We start from the raw sequence: 13,902 nt of genomic DNA, 5'->3' as shown, positions 1-13,902 counted from the left end.
CTGGAAAATCCCATGGATGGAGGAGCCTGGTGGGCTGCAGTCCATGGGGTCGCTAAGAGTCAGACACGAGTGAGTGACTTCACTTTCACTTTTCACTTTCATGCATTGGAGAAGGAAATGGCAACCCACTCCAGTGTTCTTGCCTGGAGAATCCCAGGGGCAGGAGAGCCTGGTGGGCTGACGTCTATGGGGTCACGCAGAGTCGGACACGACTGAAGTGACTTAACAGCAACCTATAGCACAGGGAACTATACGCAATACTTTATAACAACCTAAAATAGAAGAGAATCTGAAAAAAATAGATATATGTATATGTAAAAATGAATCACTTTGCCCTACATGTAAAACTAAAACATTGTAAATCAACATTATATTTATATTTCAAAAAAGAAAATTCAATTGGATTCAAAATCCATTTTCACCTCTGCAATTTACTGTTACATTTATCATCAAATTTTTTAAAAAGGAAGGGTTGATAGATTCTTTATGTATAATTTTAACCTTCATAAACATTTGAGTGGTTATACAAATTTTTTATTACCTATCTAAGTGAAAAGAAAGGCTCCTTCCATCTTACCAATTCAATGAACATGAACTTGGGCAAACTCCAGGAGATGGTGAGGGACAAGGAGGCCTGGCGTGCTGCAGTCCATGGGGTCATAAAGGGTCAGACATGACTTGGCGACTGACCAACAGCAACATTTGAGTGAAACATTTCTTATTGTTTATAACAATCAAGAATATGAGAATCAAATTCCCTGAGCAAAAACACCTTGATTGTTTTAAAACTAAATGGCAAGTGGATATTCCGAACCTGGATCCTACCACGTACCAGCTAAGAGACTGGAAGTCCAGCAACGCCTCCGTCTACCTTTTCACCAATTTTGATTCTCAAGCCAAAGTGCCACAAGCCATAGGGCCCACAGTGTCTAGCTCCACCACAACTGTGCGGCACAGGAGGACCATGAACTCCAAGAGCAGCAGGGCCCTGGAGCAGCAGTAAAAGCACCTCCAACTGAGCCTGCTCCAGCTCAGAGATTCCCTGAGATGCCAAGTTGGTAGAGAAAGGCTTTGCAGCAGATGTTAACCCAAGTGTCCAAAACCTGTCAGTGGTTGGGCTCCGCATCCTCCTGCTGACAGGTTTAACCAGTCATTAAAACTGGTTTTAACCTGCCTGTGTTGCCCTGGCTCTGGTCCAGCTGAGGTCGCCAAGGTGGCAGATTCTGAGAGCTACCTGTGCCCTCCCGCATTCCTCATCTCCTCTTCCTCTTTCCCTTCAAGCAAACTTTGTGTCCCCATGAAGGAAAAGCCTCCTTCCATCTCTCTGCCCTTCTTCTTCTTTTTTGAATTAATTATTTTGCTGCACCAGGTCTTACTTGCGGCATGTGGGATCTAGCTTCCCAACCAGGGATCAAACACCGGCCCCCTGCACTGGGAGTGTGGAGTCCCTGAACCCCCAGGGAAGCCCCTCTTCCACCTCTCTGGCCCCACTGGCAAGGCTGCCAACTGGATCCTCCTGGATATTTGTGACGGAGATGCTGAAGACCTGCCAAACGCTGCCGCCATCTGCTCTGTTCCTTCGTTGCTGCTCCTCACTTCCTGAAGTTTCCAGCAAAGGTGGGGGCTGCTGCAGCCCCTCCTGGCCTTGGAGAAATTCCCTTTCTCTCCCTAGAGGCTGTTTCCAATGGATGATGGCTTGCCAGTGGCGTCTCTTGGGCTCTAACTCCTGGAGAATGTTGTGAGTTTATATTTTTAACATAGTGCTCATTAAGAGATACATATCATCTTTTCCCCAAGATGTGGGGAAAATTATCTCATTATCCAGGCCCTGCTATGCTGTGTATCTAAACCATGCTGTATATTCTGCTGCCCGTGGCTTCATTCAGAGGGATTTGCAAGAGGAAAAAGGAAATGGAAGAGATCACATATAATTAGAAATAAATCCATTTCAAACAAAATTTGATATTAAAAAGTCAGGTTAAGTATTTTATAAATTCAATATTTAGCATTCCTACTACTTTTATTTTATTATAGTTGTGCCATGAAAAGAAGTTATTATGGATTGAATTATGTTTTCCCCATAAAAACATATGTTGAAGTCATAACCACCAGTTCCTCAGAATATGACATCATTTGGAAAAAGAACCATTGCAGAAATAATTAGTTAAGATGAGGTCTTACTGGAGCAGGCTGAAGCTCTAATTGAATATGACTGGTGTCCTTACAAAACCAAACTTCCCTGGTGGCTCAATATGTAAAGAATCCACCTGCAATGCTGGAGATACAGGAGATGCGGGTTCAATCGCCAGTTTGGGAAAATAACCTGGATGAGGAAATGGCAACCCACTCCAGTATTCCTGTCTGAAAAATCCCATGGACAGAGAGCCTGGCAGGCTATAGTCCATGTGGTCGCAAAGAGGCAGACACGACTCAGCTCAGAATGCAAGGTACATGGTACCTTAAGAAAACAATGAGCATATGAAAACAGAGAGGTACACAAGAAGAATATCATCAGATATCCAAGGTATGCAGTTTCAAGACAAAAAAAAAAAAAACAAACCAGCAATAAACCCAAGAGCCAAAGATTGCTGGCAAACCACCAGAGACAAGGAAAGATTTCCTTCATAGGTTTCAAAAGTACCATGGCTCTGCTGACACCATTGATTTTGGACTTATAGCCTCCAGAATTGTTAGACAATAAATTTCTGTTCTTTTAAGCCACAGTTTGTGGTACTTTGTTGTAGAAGCTCTAGGAAAACCAATACATAAAGTAATGAAAAATTTTACCACGTCCATATAGACACCCCTAAATCTCTCACAGCTTACCTGCAGCATACAATGTTCCATACAAATTCTATTTTCTGTGTGTTCCTATATGTTTAAAGTTGGGAAACACACACTCCTTCACATTTTCTGAAAGGATTCACAATTCCTAGGAGTATCATCTTTGGCCCTCCTCTCAGCCAATTCAGTCTTAAAAAAAAAATTGCCATGCCCCGCAGCTGTGGGCCCTTAGATTTCCAACCAGGGATCAAACCTGTGCCTCCTGCATTGGAAGGAGGAATCTTAACCACTGGGCAATGAAGAAAGTCCCTCAGTCAACTCATTCTTGCTGAGTAGTCTTACCTACTCAATTTATACCTGAAAATTTATTGCTTCAACTCTGTGTGTCCAAGCCCAGATCTCTCTCCTGAGCCCTAGACCACATATCCACTATTTTGCAGAACTCAGAGTCTCTACAATTACACAAAACTTTAAGACCCAAATGACATAACGCAAGGCATTCCGAGTGACTTGAGTTTAGACTTTTAAGAGAAAGTTGGAGACAGGTGCCTGGGCATTGCTTCAGGGTGTAGCTCGATCATTTTCCCTTTTTTAGATGGATATTCATCACTAGTTTCTCCCCTAAGTCCAGCTCCCATCCCAGTGAAGACTGTGTTAATAACCATTTCTGAGGAATACCATCACCTTCAAGAGCCTGAAATGCTGCTGAGATGAAGTATACAATCTGTGAGAATTCATCCACACTAATATAGAGTCTGATACGCCACACAGAATAAAGGGCCAGTTCACGATGCTCAGTTCAGTTCAGTTCAGTCGCTCAGTCATGTCCAATTCTTTGCGACCCCATGAATTGCAGTATGCCAGGCCTCCCTGTCCATCACCAACTCCCGGAGTTCACTCAGACTCATGTCCATTGAGTCAGGGATGCCATCCAGCCATCTCATCCTCTGTCATCCCCTTCTCCTCCTGCCCCCAATCCCTCCCAACACCAGAGTCTTTTCCAATGAGTCAACTCTTCACATGAGGTGGCCAAAGTACTGGAGTTTCAGCTTCAGCATCATTCCTTCCAAAGAAATCCCAGGGCTGATCTTCAGAATGGACTGGTTGGATCTCCTTGCAGTCCAAGGGACCCTCAAGAGTCTTCTCCAACACCACAGTTCAAAAGCATCAATTCTTCAGCACTCAGCCTTCTTCACATCTATTTCTGCTTTATTGACTATGCCAAAGCCGTTGACTGTGTGGGTCACAATAAACTGTGGAAAATTCTGAAAGAGGTGGGAATACCAGACCACCTGACCTGCCTCTTGAGAAACCTGTGTGCAGGTCAGGAAGCAACAGTTAGAACTGGACATGGACCAACAGACTGGTTCCAAATAGAAAAAGGAGTACGTCAAGGCTGTGTATTGTCACCCTGCTTATTTAACTTATATGCAGAGTACATCATGAGAAATGCTGGGCTGGAGGAAGCACAAGCTGGAATCAAGATTGCCAGGAGAAATATCAATAACTTCAAATATGCAGATGACACCACCCTTATGGCAGAAAGTGAAGAGGAACTAAAGAGCCTGTTGATGAAAGTGAAAGTGGAGAGTGAAAAAGTTGACTTAAAGCTCAACATTCAGAAAACTAAGATCATGGCATCTGGTCCCATCACTTCATGGGAAATAGATGGAGAAACAGTGGAAACAGCATCAGACTTTATTTTTGGGGGCTCCAAAATCACTGCAGATGGTGACTGCAGCCATGAAATTAAAAGACGCTTACTCCTTGGAAGGAAAGTTATGACCAACCTAGATAGCATATTCAAAAGCAGAGACATTACTTTGCCAACAAAGGTCCATCTAGTCAAGGCTATGGTTTTTCCAGTGGTCATGTATGGATGTGAGAGTTCATGAGGTTAAAGAGAAATTATTCACCAGACTCTGGTTAAAAGTAGAAAGACAGGTTTTACCTAAGCTACTGCAGTAGGGGAAAGAGACTTCACTGTAGAACTGATCTAAACTTGGCAAAACAAAAGGCAGGAGGCTTTTTAAATGCTGGATGTCTGTGTCTCTATTCTTGCCCTGCAAAATGATCATCTGTACCATTTTTCTAGATTCCACATATATGCATTAATATATGATATTTGTTTTTCTGTGTCTGACTTACTTCACTCTATATGACGACCTCTAGATACATCCATGTCTCTACAAATGACCCAATTTTGTTCCTTTTCATGGCTGAGTAATATTATATTGTATATATGTACCATATTTTCTTTATTCATTCATATGTTGATAGACATTTAGGTTGTTCTCATGTCCTGGCTATTGTAAATAGTGCTGCAATGAATGTTAGGGTACCTGTGTCTTTTTGAATTTTGCTTTTCTCTGGGTATAGCCCCACTAGTTGAATTGCTGAGTCATACAGTAGTTCTATTTTTAGTTTTTTAACAGTAACTTCCATACTGTTCTCCATAGTGGTTGTATCTCCATATGGTTGTATACATTTATCCATAGTGGATATATGTATATATATAGCTGATTCACTTTATTGTATAGCAGAAATTAACATAACATTAGTCGAGTAGTCACGTATGGATGTGAGAGTTGGACTATAAAGAAAGCTGAGCACCGAAGAATTGATGCTTTTGAATTGTGGTGTTGGAGAAGACTCTTGAGAGTCCCTTGGACTGCGAGGAGATCCAACCAGTCCATCCTAAAGGAAATCAGTCCTGAATATTCATTGGAAGGACTGATGTTGAAGCTGAAACTCCAATACTTTGGCCACCTGATGCAAAGAGCTGACTTATTTGAAAAGACCCTGATTCTGGGAAAGATTGAAGGCGAGAGGAGAAGGGGGTGACAGAGGATGAGATGGATGGCATCACCGACTCAATGGACATGAGTTTGAGTAAACTTCAGGAGTTGGTGATGGACAGGGAGGCCTAGAGTGCTGCGGTCCGTGGGGTCGCAAGGAGTCGGACACGACTGAACTGAACTGAACATAACATTGAAAAGCAAATGTACATCAATTTAAAAATAAATTTAAAAAATGCTGGATGTGCTAAAGGAGCATTAGTAAACGACATTAAGGTGGTTTGGTCACTGAGATTAGGCCATCTGTGTCTGCCAACTGGCACCTATGGAAGGTAGGCCTCTATTCTCCCAAAGGACTAGGAGACAAGTGCCCTGGCCTTGATTGCATTTTACAGGGTTGGCTCCCAGATTCTTAAGACATTCCTGAGTTACAGAAAATATGATCTCAAAGAGACAGAGAAAGATTAACAATGGCACGTTTCCTAAAGTCAATGCTCTTAAGAAAAGTGAGGTCGGGCCTGTAGTCAAATTTTTGCTAAAACAAACAATAAGTTCTTTAGGCAGTATTGAGTTTTCCCAGGCCTGGCATTTTAAGGGAGCTGGGATTGTCATCCTAGAAACACAGCCTTGAGCTAATAGAAATTATACTAGTGTTTGTTCAAGTCTTTTAGTGTGAAGTATGGATAAAACCATTTGTGCTGAAAAGTACAGTTCGTAGGCGCAAAGTCTGAGGCCTAGTCAAGAAGAGGCCATAAAGAATAAAGTGAAATTGTTTAATTTTTCATATGTAATTTTCCAGACTTATGCTTTTTTTGAAAAGCAAGAGTCAGACTCAATGAAGTTGAGATGTCTATTATCACTAAATTCTGAGAGACAGGAATTTAGTCTGTAGCGGTGGACTATGATGCTGAGAAAGGAGTTTATTCAGAAAGCAAATGATGACGCTTCTACTATCTGTGTCTTTGGGTTGCACCTTTTATTGTAAGGAAGCAAATAGACTCTGCCCTCACCTAGGTATTTTACCTTGAGATGCATTTTGTGCCCTAAGGAAATGCCAAAGCATTCAACAAAACATTGCTTGCCCACCACGTTCTAGGCACTGTTCTCATCTCGGAGGATACAGTAGTGGACAAGCCAAATAGATCTCTGCCTTTAAGGGGCTCACATTCCTTTCTAAAATTAATTTTTATTGGAGTGTATTTGCTTTACAATGTTGTATGAGTTTCTACTGTACAGCAAAGTCAGTCAGTCATACATACACATATACCCCCTCTTTTGGGGATTTCCTTCCCATTTAGGTCACTATAGAGCACTGAGTAGAGTTTCCTGTGTTACACAGTAGCTTCTCATTAGTTCACTATTTTATACATTGTACCAATAGTGTACATATGTCAGTCCCAATCTCCCAACTCATCTCACCTTTTACTCCCTCGGTGTCCTTACATTTGTTCTCTATGTCTGTGTCTCTATTTCTGCTTTGCAAATAAGCTTATCTATACCATGTTTCCGGATTCCACATATACGTGTTAATATACAATATTTGTTTTTCTCTTTCTGCCATACTTCACTTTGTATGACAGTCTCTAGGTCCATCCATGTCTCTAAAAATATGAAACACTTCATGAATTTCCATATCATCTTTGCTCAGAGGCCACACTAATCTTCTCTGTATTGTGCTGCCAAAGCGAGGACTAGGGGGCTCACATTTTCATGGTGGGAGATAGACAATATGTGAGTAAAGAAATAAGTTAGAACATTTTATAAAAAGTTACTGTAATTTAGGACTTTCTGGGTGGGCCAGTGGTTGAGAATCTGCCTACCAATGCAGGGGACACGGGCTTGATCCCTGGTCTGGGAAGACCCCCCATGCCACAGAGCAGCTAAGTCCACAAGCTGCAACGACTGAAGCCCACATGCCTAGAGCCTGTGCACGACAGAAGCCACCGCAATGAGACCCGGGCACCTAAACTCAAGAGAGCCAGGGCACAACACTGGAGACCCAGTGCAGCCATAAATACATACATTAATTAAATAACACAAAAAATACTTTTAAAAATTGCTCTTTAGTCACTAAATCATGTCTGACTCTTTTGTGACCTGATGGACTGTAGCCCACCGGGCTCCTCTGTCCATGGGATTCTCTAGGCAAGAATACTGGAGTGGGTTGCCATTGCCTTTTCCAGGGGGTCTTAAACCCAGGGATCGAACCTGAGTCCCCTGCATTGCAGGTGGATTCTTTACCACTGAGCTACCAGGGAAACCCAACTACTGTAATTTAACCCAAACAGCTAGTAAAGTAATGCTTAAAATTACCCAAGCAAGGCTTCAGCAATACGTGAACCGTGAACTTCCAGATGTTCAGCTGGTTTTAGAAAAGGCAGAGAAACCAGAGATCAAATTGCCAACATCTGCTGGATCATGGAAAAAGCAAGAGAGTTCCAGAAAAACATAGATTTCTGCTTTATTGACTATGCCAAAGCATTTGACTGTGTGGATCACAAGAAACTGTGGAAAATTCTGAAAGAGATGGGAATACCAGACCACCTGACCTGCCTCTTGAGAAACCTGTATGCAGGTCAGGAAGCAACAGTTAGAACTGGACATGGACCAACAGACTGGTTGCAAATAGAAAAAGGAGTATGTCGAGGCTGTATATTGTCACCCTGCTTATTTAACTTATATGCAGAGTACATCATGAGAAACGCTGGGCTGGAGGAAGCACAAGCTGGAATCAAGATTACTGGGAGAAATACCAATAACCTCAGATATGCAGATGACACCACCCTTATGTCAGAAAGTGAAGAGGAACTCAAAAGCCTCTTGATGAAAGTGAAAGTGGAGATTGAAAAAGTTGGCTTAAAGCTCAACTTTCAGAAAACGAAGATCATGGCATCTGGTGCCCTCACTTCATGGCAAATAGATGGGGAAACAGTGGAAACAGTAGCTGACTTTATTTTTGGGGGCTCCAAAATCACTGCAGATGGTGACTGCAGCCATGAAATTAAAAGACGCTTACTCCTTGGAAGAAAAGTTATGACTAACATAGATAGCTTATTAAAAAGCAGAGACATTACTTTGCCAACAAAGGTCCATCTAGTCAAGGCTATCATTTTTCCAGTGGTCATGTATGGATGTGAGAGTTGGACTATAAAGAAAGCTGAGTGCTGAAGAATTGATGCTTTTGAACTGTGGTTTTGGAGAAGACTCTTGTGAGTCCCTTGGAGTGCAAGGAGATCCAACCACTCCATCCTAAAGGAGATCAGTCCTGGGTGTTCATTGGAAGGACTGATGTTGAAGCTGCAACTCCAATACTTTGGCCACCTGATGTGAAGTGCTGACTCGTTTGAAAAGACCCTGATACTTGGAGGGATTGGGGGCAGGAGGAGAAGGGGATGACAGAGGATAAGATGGCTGGATGGCATCACCGACTCAATGGACATGAGTTTGGATGGACTCTGGGAGTTGGTGATGGACAGGGAGGCCTGGTATGCTGCGATTCATGGGGTCACAAACAGTCAGACATGACTGAGTGACTGAACTGAACTGAACTGAACCCAAACAGAGTGATGTGATAAGCGTGAATCCCCAGGAGGGATCTGCTTTATGCTTGGAGCTCGGAGAACCTCTCTAAGCAGACATTTGAGCTGGAGTCTGAATGATCCTGTGGTTGTACAGAGATCTGCGGAAAGAGCATTCTGGACAGAGGGCACATGTGCATATGCCTTGATGTGGAAATAGTTTTTGTGAGTTTACAGAACAGAAAGGAGACACTAAAACATAGTGAATGAGCAGAGATATGGTTGAAGGAGAGCCAGGTCACATGGGACCTTAGAGGCAGTGCTGAGGAGTAAGTGCACTGAAAACTCAGGAAGGATAGATCTATCTATCATCTATCTATCTATCTGTAATCATTTTGATTGCCTGTGTAAAAGAATGGCAGGGGATAAGAGTGGAAATAGGAAAGCAGATTTGAAGGTATTAGAAAATCTGGAGAAAATGTGATGGAAGTTTGTACTAGTGTGGTAGCTGCAGAGAGGATAAGGTTGATGAGATGAACCGAAGGAGATGAAAATGAACAGAATCAGAATATACTTGAAAGGGGAACTGATTTGCAAATGGATTAGATACGGGGAAAGGAAGCCACACTGCCTGATGGCTTAAGGAATATTTCCAGGGGAAAAATGAGCTAAGTTTAAAAGGAAATGTCAATCAGGCTTTGCATATATGAATCTAGAAGTCAGGAAAGAGTTCAAGTTCAGGGTGTCCATTGGGGAGCCATCAACACATAGATGATATTTATGCACATTACCTAGGAGTCAAGGAACACAGAACACAAATGGGTGGATGAGGCAAATATAGCTATCTGTTATTTATTACATTTAACGGTAGTTGTTATTATATATTACATTATATGCATTTTATAGGCTATATTTTGGGCTTCCCATGTGGGGCTGGTGGTAAAGAACCTGCCTGCCAATGCGAGAGGTGTATGGGACACTGGTTCAATCACTGGGTTGGCAAGACCCTCTGGAGAAGGGAATGGCAATCCCTTCCAATAGTCTTGCCTGGAGAATCCCACGGACAGAGGAGCCTGAAGGGCTACAGCCCATAGGGTTATAAAGAGTCGGACACGACTGAAGCGACTTAGCATGCATGCACACACACTATATTTTAAAATGGCCCCTTGCACACACTTATAAATGTGATGGGAAGAGGGGTCAGAGACCTTGACATTATGCTTTATGTTTTAAGGTGTTGTAATTGGATGAGATGACTGGACGGCATCAGCAACTCGATGGACATGAGTTTGAGTAAACTCCGGGAGTTGGTGATGGACAGGGAGGCCTGGTGTGCTGCAATTCATGGGGTCGCAAAGAGTTGGACATGACTGAGCAACTGAACTGAACTGAACTGAACTGAATCTTCAATAGTATTTGTCAGTTTCTCAAATCAATTAGTGTTCCATGTGCGAATAATGGTAACAGAACACTTAGTGGTGTAAGTCATCTCCAGGTGCATTTCTGCCTTATTATGCAACAAGTATAGTAAATGCAATAACTCTTAGCTGTTACTCACTTCTGGGTATAGGAGGGTGGAGCAGAATTTCTCCTCTAGTTCAGCAGAAGGTATGGCCATTTACGATTACTGTGCATTTGAAGCAAGTCTTTCATGGCACAATCCCCAAAGAGAGTCAGGCTGAGCCTGTCACAACCAGTAGGGAATTCAGCCATGGTTTGCTTATGCCCAATCTCCATGGCTCATACACTCTGAAAAATTCTCCTTTTTATGAGATTGAATTATTACCCTGCAGCAGATCAAGCAATTCTAAAATTCAGCCAACACTGTTCAGATCGTGGAGCTGTTTATTTGTAAAGGTGTCTTTTTGGTTGGCTTTGTGCTCAGCCACAGTATAACCATGCCCAGTTGCTGCAGTTTTAGCATTAGTGCAATTTCATAAAGATTACTAGGCACTCAAAATCTAACAAGCATTTTCTGGAATTAGAAGGGAAAATTATGCTTCTCATTCTTGTGTGGTTGGATTAAATGATCATTTCCTTCCAAATTTAATGTTTTATTAATTTGAAATGAATGCTACAGATTACTGCCCAATAGAAAATGTCTTAGCCCAAAGGACTTCTATTCTTCCCTAAATGTCTCTGGTGATCAAGAAAGTTCAATTCTTTGACACAGTCTGTTCTAAGGGAGCATAATGGTTGGCGCTGATTTATTCCTAGTACATACAGCAGTGGCAGCGCATAAAACCCAAAATATTAACTTACAAGCTTTGGATGAGGCAGCTATAGTTTCAGATCTCAGCTGTGCTTCTTTAAAGCTGTGATATCAGAGATATTAACCTTGTAAACTGATACAATAGAAGCACTTATCTGATATAGGTCAGTTATACTTCAAAAACAAACTCATCGAAAAAGAGATCAGATTTGGTCAAAAGGTACAAACTTCCAGTTTTAAGTACTAGCGATATGATGGATAACATGATAAAGATAATTTAATACTGCTTCACTGAAAGTTAAGAGGGTAAATTCTAAGAGCTCTCATCACAAGGAAAAATTTTTTTTCTATTTCTTTTCTGCTGAATCTAAATGAGATGATGGGTGTTCACTTAACCTATTATAATCATTTCATGACATATGTCAGTCCAATCATGCTGTAAACTAAACCTATATGATGATATATGCCAATTATATCTAAATAAAACTGGAGGGAAAAAACATTAAAAAAGTAAAACAGATTTTGCTATGTTTCTTTTTAAAAGAAGGGGTGTTTTTGCTTTGTTTTACAAATTTATTTATGTCTTTTCTTTTTTTTTTGCCAAGTTGTTCCTCTACCAAGGAATCAAACTCATGCCCCCTGCAATGGAAGCATGGAGTCTTCACCATTGGGCCACCAGAGAAATCCCTTTTGCCATGTTTCTATAGCTTAAAGGGACTTCCCGAGTGGCTCAGACAGTAAAGAATCTGCCTGCAATGTGGGAGACTGGGGTTCGATGTCTGGGTCGGGACGATCTCCTGGAGAAGGGAATGGCTACCCACTCCAGGATTCTTGCCTGGATAATTCCATGGGCAGAGGAGCCTGGCAGGCAAGGGGTCAAAAAGAGACACAACAAAGCGACTAACAGTTTCACTACTTTCACTACAGGTTAAAATAGATATGGAGACAAATTTTTTTAAAAAACAGCAAATAAGCACAGGACGAATGACCATATTAAAATCAGCATTTTGCAACCTTTAATATAATAATGTATTCAGAGATTATCATCAGCATAAGCTAAAAAAATTGAATCACCAGATGTCATATGGAAATTTAACTAGATGCTGGACTTTTATAAAATGTTTTCAAATCACCTTTGGGGTAATAGGGGACATTTTCATATGGGCTGTATGTTAGTGATGTTAGTAATGATGTTTGGCTTTGTTTTGATAATATTTTGATAGTGTTGTTATGCTATAAATCTGTTTATCTCACAGAGCTAAGTAGGGGTAAAATGTGAGTGCCTAGAACATTTGGCAACACTGAGCATCCAATCCATGGTGGTCAGGGAAAACTTAATTGCTATTTATGGTGGGTTCCTTCCTCATACCTCTCACCCCAAGAATCTCATCCACGGGGGCCACTGGAAGAACAGTCTGAAGCTTCCATGGCCTCAAATGGGTGACTTCAAACAAAACAAGACTTCAAAATGTCCAGTTCTTCGAGAAGGATCTGGATGAATAAGTAACCCAATTCCTTTCTATCCTGCCTCCTCCCATTCCCTGAATCCATAAAGATTCTGTGAACTGAGGGGAGAGAGAGGCAGAGAAATAGAAAGAGTATAAGACTTAAAAGTGTCCCTGGACCATACCTACCTGAAACCACCACTGCCTGTCCCCCTCAGGACCTGTCATCTGTGGCTTGAGAATGGCCCGCTTGTGAATCCCTAACTAATGCCTGTGCCCTGGTGCACGCTTGGTGTATCTGTAGCAAGAAAAATGCTCTCGATTTGAGGATTTTGAACTGATCTGATTTTCCTTGAAATGACATTTTCCCTGTACTTGGAGACTTGAGATAAAATCTGACAGAAAAAACAAAATTACATTTTGTGTACCTTAGTATGTGACTTAAAAATTCCTACTACCAATAGGAATTTTAACCTTTATAATAGCCAAAATATTTCTCTGGTCTAATTTCTATCCAGTAGCCATATTTCTACCATTGGTGTCATAGAAACAGAATTTATCTTTTAACCAATCACTCTTCAAGTACTTTAACATGAACATTTGTCTCTCAAATTTCCTCTGTTAGTATTGTTAGGCTTATTAATCATTTAGCACATAAAATGATTCTAGACCCTTCCACTGTAGTTACTGTTATCTGTACATCAGTTCAGTTCAGCTCAGTCGCTCAGTCATGTCCGACTCTTTGCGACCCCATGAACCGCAGCACGCCAGGCCTCCCTGTCAATCACCAACTCCCAGAGTCCACCCAAACTCATGTCCATTGAGTTGGTGATGCCATCCAGCCATCTCATCCTCTGTCATCCCCTTCTCCTCCTGCCCCCAATCCCTCCCAGCATCAGAGTCTTTTCCAATGAGTCAGCTCTTCCCATCAGGTGGCCAAAGTATTGGAGTTTCAGCTTCAACATCAGTCCTTCCAATGAACACCCAGGACTGATCTCCTTTAGGATGGACTGGTTGGATCTCCTTGCAGTCCAAGGGACTCACAAGAGTCTTATCCAACACCACAGTCCAAAAGCATCAATTCTTCGGCATTCAGCTTTCTTCACAGTCCAACTCTCACATCCATACATGACCACTGGAAAAAT

At 41.8% G+C, this 13,902-nt stretch overlaps 1 pseudogene; it reads right to left on the bottom strand.

Moving 5' to 3' along the window:
* Nucleotides 1–7,185: 7,185 nt before the first annotated feature.
* LOC112587699 lies at nucleotides 7,186–7,260 on the bottom strand (annotated as a pseudogene).
* Nucleotides 7,261–13,902: the final 6,642 nt, after the last annotated feature.

Source organism: Bubalus bubalis, chromosome 10 (assembly GCF_019923935.1).
Source record: "Bubalus bubalis isolate 160015118507 breed Murrah chromosome 10, NDDB_SH_1, whole genome shotgun sequence".
In the NCBI taxonomy this organism is placed as follows: domain Eukaryota; kingdom Metazoa; phylum Chordata; class Mammalia; order Artiodactyla; family Bovidae; genus Bubalus; species Bubalus bubalis.
This window is presented reverse-complemented; position numbering and strand designations above follow the sequence as displayed.